This window comes from Sus scrofa, chromosome 8 (assembly GCF_054392235.1).
Source record: "Sus scrofa isolate SSC_HxYL_T2T_F1_AM1 chromosome 8, Sscrofa_HxYL_maternal_Yorkshire_Landrace_v2.0, whole genome shotgun sequence".
NCBI classification, from domain to species: domain Eukaryota; kingdom Metazoa; phylum Chordata; class Mammalia; order Artiodactyla; family Suidae; genus Sus; species Sus scrofa.
Genome location: NC_139390.1, coordinates 75,076,788 through 75,084,073, shown reverse-complemented (window position 1 = coordinate 75,084,073; position 7,286 = coordinate 75,076,788). Strand labels below are relative to the sequence as shown.

General features: G+C 41.1%; 1 long non-coding RNA gene across 3 annotated transcripts in view; it reads left to right on the top strand.

The window, feature by feature from the left end:
* The first annotated feature begins 434 nt into the window (after positions 1-434).
* The window catches only part of LOC110262123 (uncharacterized), a 50,766-nt gene continuing 43,914 nt past the window's right edge, over positions 435-7,286 (top strand). For all 3 annotated transcript variants that reach the window (XR_014812667.1, XR_014812666.1, XR_002346699.2), the window contains exon 1: positions 435-580. This is a non-coding gene — a long non-coding RNA (uncharacterized LOC110262123). The remainder of the gene's footprint in view (positions 581-7,286) is intronic.

Here is a 7,286-nt window from a genome sequence, read left to right as displayed (position 1 = left end):
AAAATCCACAGATATTATAGAATCCAAAACTTCAAATACATGGCAAACGGAAATGCTTGAAACAAAGGAGCAGAGCACAGAGGTAGATGTGAATGATGCTGAAGAACCTCTACAAATCTCCATGAGTTTAGGACTTTTCTCTGTTTTGTACCTTCAATATCTAAAACAGTGCCTGGCAGAGAGTAGGTTCCCCATCAATACTGCATTGTAAATGAACAAATGAATCATTCAATCAAAGAACGAATGCGCGAATGAAAGAGGGAGAGGGGGCACAGAGGTCTGAGACAGTGGGGTTGAAATCGCTGAGTCTGCGCAGGCGCGGCTCCTCCTTGGGTGGGCGGGGCTGGGGCCGGCACTTCTCCCCGCCCCTCTGCTGGGCTGCGCTCTCTGCGTGCTTCGTGCAAGGGTTTCTGGGAGACGAGCCCTGGGGTATCGGGTAGGGGGCCGCCATCTTGAGTTGGAAGCCTGGCCTCTATACTCATCTTTAGAGGCAGAGGGGTGGACCCAACCAGTTCCGCAGCAGCCGCCGCCGCAACCAGGTCCTGGGAAGTCACAGCACTGCATGGTGCCACATTAATGAGTAAGTGGGAGTGACACAGGCCAGGTTGGGTGAGCTTCGGCTTTGGGGGCTGCTAGTTCTTGAGGCCTCAATCTCATTTACAGGGTTCAGACCCAGCCCCCGCTCCCGGGGGCGGGGTGTTCTCTGTTTCCCAGGAGGAGATGGTGGTGGCTGGGTTTCAGTAGCCCCTCTCCTGAGGACAGGAGGACGCCGGGAGCACGTATACTCTCCCAGCGTCAGGAAGGAACTTTAGCCGGGAGATCTCATCCAGCTTCAGCGTTTCTGGTAGTTCCTCCTCTTCGGGACATGGTCTTGTCAGGTGTTACCACTCGATAAAGTGACCGTCTTTTTGATCGCCGTCTTCTAGCCCCTGTGTTCTGTCATCTTAATTAGGTGCTCTCATTTTCTCCTGAATCTCAGCCATGTCGTTGGCCCCTTGTATTATTCTGAAAACACCACATATACAAATATCTCATGTTGAGAATATGAGCATTTTCTCCCTCCTTCCTTTCTTCTGCACACTGCAGAGACTGAAAATGTAATACCTACGTTCACTACGGAACTGGAATGGTAGTAAATTTTTTTCGAATGGAGATATTTTAAAGGAGAATAAAAGTATATGTTGCAGAAAAGATGAAAAGATCGTGAGTGCCATGAAAAGGAAGAAATGCATCCCGTGGTTTTCTTTCCTTAGTTCTAGTATTACCTGAGAATGTCATTTAAAATTTCAAGAAGTTAAGGTGCCTTTTTCTGCTCATAAAGCTTGTTCAAGTCTTCTAAAATGCTTCTTTATTAGGTTTAGAAATGTTAAACATAGATCACTTGTTCTAAGTTGGTGAATTTTGCAGCTAAATATTGACTGGTCATTATCTCCCAATCGTAAGTAAATAAAGATAATGCTCACCAGATTAGACTGGATGTAGTGAAGATTTAAGAGCTTAATAGTCTCCTTTATACAGATTGGTAAACTATACATAGTCAAATAAATCTAATCTATACAAATTCCGAAGCTTAATTTGCCCTCAGACACGCCTCTCAGTTTATAACAAATTGCAGGTGAGTCCCTCTCTGGTGGTAATACAGGAGTCTTCCTAGTCAGACAAACTTGGAATTCACATTGTCATTGATGAGAGATATCCTTAAGGATTTTGAATATCCGTTTCCTTGTGTTTAAAATGACGATGATTATATCTACTTCACAGGACTCCTGTGCAGGTTACATGAGATAAGGAAGAAAAAGGCCACATTGAGTTTCTGGCAGGTACTCACTAAATGCTAACTTTGGTTTTGAGGCGTCAGAACAGATTCAGACACAGGAATAGATTGTGATTCCAAATGTTACATAAATGAGGTGTTCACTATAAATTCCAAATTCTAATAATTACCCTGACATGAAGGGTTCCACAGTAAGATAAAGTCATTATCTATACCTGTAAAATCCTCATCCGTTATTGGGAGCTCCTCAGTTATTTGGGCCTTATATTACTCTCTGGAATATTTGGGCTTCCACGCAACCAGTGAAGTATTTAGTCTCAGTATTTGCTTTCTGCTCTTGAAGTACATCTTCCAAAGCATCTGGTCCCGACAACTTGATCGCTAGATGTTTTGATTAGATAGAACAGCAATTCATTCATCTCTCTTATCCTTTACTGAATTCCTAGTTGTAGATACCACCTGAGAATTGGCTACCATCATCACTCACTTGGATGGTAAGGTGTTTTCTTGACCACCCACAGCTCAGTTAAAGTGATTTGTCTTAAGCCTTTAATCAGAATCACATTTCCCTCATGTCAGTTACTTCTCACTGCGTTTAGAATGTCTCCTCAAGTATGACCTGCAAGGTCATCCATGGCCTTGTCCATCTTGGCAAGTTCATTTGGAGCTTTTCTCTCACCCCTCACTATTTTCCACCCAGAAAGATGTGTTTCAGTTCCTTCCACACACTGAGTTCTCCCTACTGCAGGGCCCGTAGCACGTGCTGCTTCCTTGACCTAGAACACTTTTTTCGAATTCTTTTAATCATGATTTTCTTCTCATTCTTTAGTTCTCAGCATGATAAAATGCTAGTCCCACGGAAACATCTTTCCTTATCGTACCTAAATGAGGTCTCCTTTTGTTTTCCTTGTTATATTATTCTCTGCAGCAATTTTATACTTTGTTTGTTGCCTAGTTTTTGTTTGTCTGTTATTTACACGTCACTCACTAGAATATATTCTGCAGGAAAGCAGGAACTACATCTGTCTTACCATTGTATCCCAAACACCAAATTGTCATGGTTATCTGTGGGGGTGACACAGCTGAATTAATTGAGGTTCAGTGGAAGATATATACACTGGGTATAGGAACCAGAAACTGGGCCAGATTAGGATGGTACATCCACATAAGCAACCCTGTCCCCTTTCCCTCTTTCTTCATAGACCTCACAGATGAGCAAAGCTGAGGGGAAACCACTTCTAGGGACAAAGAACAGTACACCCATCCATTCACAGCTTTGGCAAGGATAGCTAATGAGTCCTCATATTCAACTTGATACATCTCAGTGAACAAAAATAGATGTTACTATCTAGTGGTAGCAAATATTAAATGATTACAGTTTCTAGCCTGGTTGGAAATCATGCTTGACTGAATTTCAGCCCCATAGACTATTAAAGCATTTGTTCAGTTAAAATTAATATCTTAAATTATAGGTTTACTTCAAACCTCAGGGCTACATATTTATTTGCTAGGTGTTTTATGATGGAGAAATTTTTATTAGCATTTTTTTTTCTTTAAGTAAACATAATCCCTAGAGGAAATTGTCTGCACGGGGGGTCAAAAAATAGCAGTGTGTGGGTCACTGACTTTGCTTCTTTTCTTACCAGTCTTATAACTTCCTTGGTGCAAAATGTCTTTCCCACAATGTTTTTAAGCTAGCAGCATCATGAAGTTGCTCAGCTGTGCTTTAATGCATGGAGTGGTACCACTTTGAGAGGCAGCATCTCAGCAGCTCTCAGGGAGGACCATGGCAGGCTGCCCACCCCTTATGCTCTCTTTACTTTTGAGAAACTGTTAGGGGAAGTTCAGCCTGGGCTTTGGGGTCAGACAGTTTTTGACTCAATCATGGATCATCACTTATTGGATATTTGATGCATAGTCCTCAGTTTTTCATCTATAAGTAGGGAGTGTGAAAAATACTGCTTTATAGGGTTATTGTGAGGGCTAAACAAAATAATGTATGCATGCCTGGCCCAGAATCATTGCTATTAGTGGCTGTTTGTTATTATGCTTTGGAAATAGATGAACTAATTTAAGTCAGATTATGGTGTAAAGCAGTGCCTCAGGCCACTTGTCCTCTGTTCACAGTTTACCTGCCTCTCATTTTTCCTCCTTTACACTGATTACCTTACCTCCTTTCTTCATATCTAACACTTGGAAATTGTTTTCTGCTGAATATTTAAATTCAGACCCATGAATATTAATAAAGAGGTCAGAAAGAGAAAGAAAATACCATATGCTATCAATTATATATGGAATCTAGAATACCTCACAAATGAACCTATCTACAAATTAGAAACAGACCCACAGACATAAAAAACAGACTTGTGATTGCCAAGTGGGGAGGGGAGGGAGTGGGATGGACTGGGAGTTTGGGGATAGTAGATGCAAACTGTTGCATTTAGAATAGATAAGCAATGAGGTCTTGTTGTATAGCACAGTGAACTATATAGCCAATCTCTTGGGATAGGCCATGATGGAAGATAATATAAGAAAAGGAATGTATATGTGTGTGTGTGTATATATATATGTGTATACTGGATCACTCTGCTCTGTGGCAGAAGTTGGCACATTATAAATAAAGTATAATTTTTTAAATTAAAAAAAAATAAAGGAGTTCCACTGTGGCTCAGCAGTTAATGAACCTGACAAGGATCCATGAGGATAAGGGTTCAATCCCTGGCCTCACTCAGTGGGTTAAGAATCCCATGTGGCTGTGGCTGTGGTATAGACTGGCAACTGCAGCTCCATTTAGACCCCTAGCCTAGGAACCTCCATATGCTGTGGGTGTGGCCCTAAAAAAAAAATAAATACAGAAAGAAGCATTTTTTTGGCTGACATTGCTTCTGCTGTGTCTCTCCCCTTCCTAGCCCCCCACCCTAAAACATATATGAAAACTCCTGAGATAAAAAATTAGAAATCTGTCTTATTTTGACAGTAATACTTATGGTAAACTAAGATACACCATATAGATGAAGACAAATGTATAGATTTTATATGGATATATTATGAAAGTGTACTGACTGAAATTTTCTTCTAGAATATGGTACTAAATTTATAATAACACTTAAAAATCAGTGCAATTAGAGATAAAAATATTAGAGATTTTAACTGAAAAAACTCATACCCAAAGAAAAACAAATGCACTACCACAGGTAACATTTACAAGCTTAATGCATTACCAGGCATTTAGTGAAGCCCTTTTAGTATATTATGTCATTTGATTCTCACAACAACACTGTGAGGTATGTACTATGATTGTGGCACATTTATAGAGCTAGGATCAAGCCCTAACAGGAGCTGGGCCCCATAGTTCTTTCTCTTAATCACTAAGTACCATCTCCATGTTGCTTACTGTCTACTGACAATCTACTGTCTCCACTGCTGTGACTTGAAAACATATGCACATGGCAGTTATATGCCTTTGATTAAAAGGATTAACTTGAAGCTAGCTGAGTGCCTGCTTAGTATTTATATCCATTTTAGATAACTTTTCTCTTTTTTTTTTTTTTTTAAATGTCTTTTTGCCATTTCTTGGGCCGCTCCCCACGGCATATGGAGGTTCCCAGGCTAGGGGTCGAATCGGAGCTGTAGCCACCGGCCTATGCCAGAGCCACAGCAACTTGGGATCCGAGCCGAGTCTGCAACCTACACCACAGCTCACGGCAACGCCGGATCGTTAACCCACTGAGCAAGGGCAGGGATCGAACCCGCAACCTCATGGTTCCTAGTCAGATTAGTTAACCACTGCGCCATGACGGGAACTCCCCTTTTCTCTTTTTGATTGATTGATTGAGATAACAAAATTGTATGCTATCCTATTGGATTTTTTTTTAATTACTGGTGTTTTGGATTATCTTAAATCCTGTTTTATATTTGCTATAAATCCATTTAGATTTTCCTTCTCTGCCCTATAGCTTTTCTTTGCCCTTTTTCCTATTTTTCTTTTGCTATGTAACTGCTATTCAGATCAATATTTCTGAAGTTCACTTTTGCATATGATACTAAATGGGGCACAGCTCTATTTTTCCCATATAAACAGTTTTCTCTACACTGTGTTTTTTTTTGTTTGTTTGTTTTTTGTTTTTTGTTTTTTCTTTAGGGCTGCACCTGCGGCATATGGAGGTTCCCAGGCTAGGGTTTGAATCGGAGCTGTAGCTGCTGGCCTATACCACAGCCACAGCAATGTAGGATCCGAGCAGCATCTGCAACCTACACCACAGCTCATGGCAACACCAGATCCTTAACCTACTAAGCGAGGCCAGGGATCAGACCTGCGTTCTCATGGATGCTAGTCAGATTTGTTAACCACTGAACCACTACGGGAACTCCTACGCCATGTATTATAATTGATTCTTTCTCCCTCACTTGGCAGGGATTCCTTGATCATATGTCCATATCTTATGTAAACATAGGGCTGCCTATTTTTAAGCCAATATCATACTATTTCTTGATGGTATGGTTCATCCCATTTCTTTGCTCTTTTTCACATAACCAGAATAATCTTTTCAAATTCTTAATTATTCCATATTAATTTTAGTATACATAACTTCTTTTCCTGAAAAAGAATCCAGATGAATTTTTTTTTTGGGGGGGGCTTTTTAGGGCCTCACCTGTGGCATATGGAAGTTCCCAGGCTAGGGGTTGAATTGGAGCTGTAGCCACCAGCCTACACCACAGTCACAGCAACGCAGGATCCAAGCCACATCTGTGACCTACATCACAGCTCAGAGAAGCACCAGATCCTTAACTCACTGAGCAAAGCCAGGGATCAAATCTGCATCCTCATGGATCCTAGTCGGGTTTATTAATCACTGAGCCACGAAGGGAACTCCAGATGGATTTTTGCATGGGAGTGCACAAAATTGGCAGAATAATAAATTAATGAATATCAATAATATTTTAATTTATGTAAAATATTATAATAAAACTATTAATAGTCTGTGTCTTTGTAAGATGAATTTGTTCCATCTGTGAACATGGTATTACTCCCCATTTCTTTAGCTCATTTATAATATCCTTTATTCAAGCTTGAAATTTTAAAGTTGTGTGCATTCTGGAGTTCCCATCGTGGCTCAGTGGTTAACGAATCCAACTAGGAACCATGAGGTTGCAAGTTCGATCCCTGGCGTCGCTCAGGGGGTTAAGAATCCAGCATTGCCGTGAGCCCGTGGTGTAGGTCACAGACGCAGCTCGGATCCTGCATTGCTGTGGCTCTGGCGTAGGCCGGTGGCTACAGCTCCGATTGGACCCCTAGCCTGGGAGCCTCCATGTGCCACAGGAGTGGCCCTAGAAAAGGCAAAAAGACAAAAAAAAAAAAAAAAAGCAAAGGGAAGGAAAAGAGTATATATTATCACTGGTTAGGACCTTAATACTTGGTCACGTTAGTCGTGTGTAATGAATCCATCAGCTGTCAAATCACTGTATTCGCCTAAACATGCATGGAGTGCATCCGTGATGACCGACAGCATCA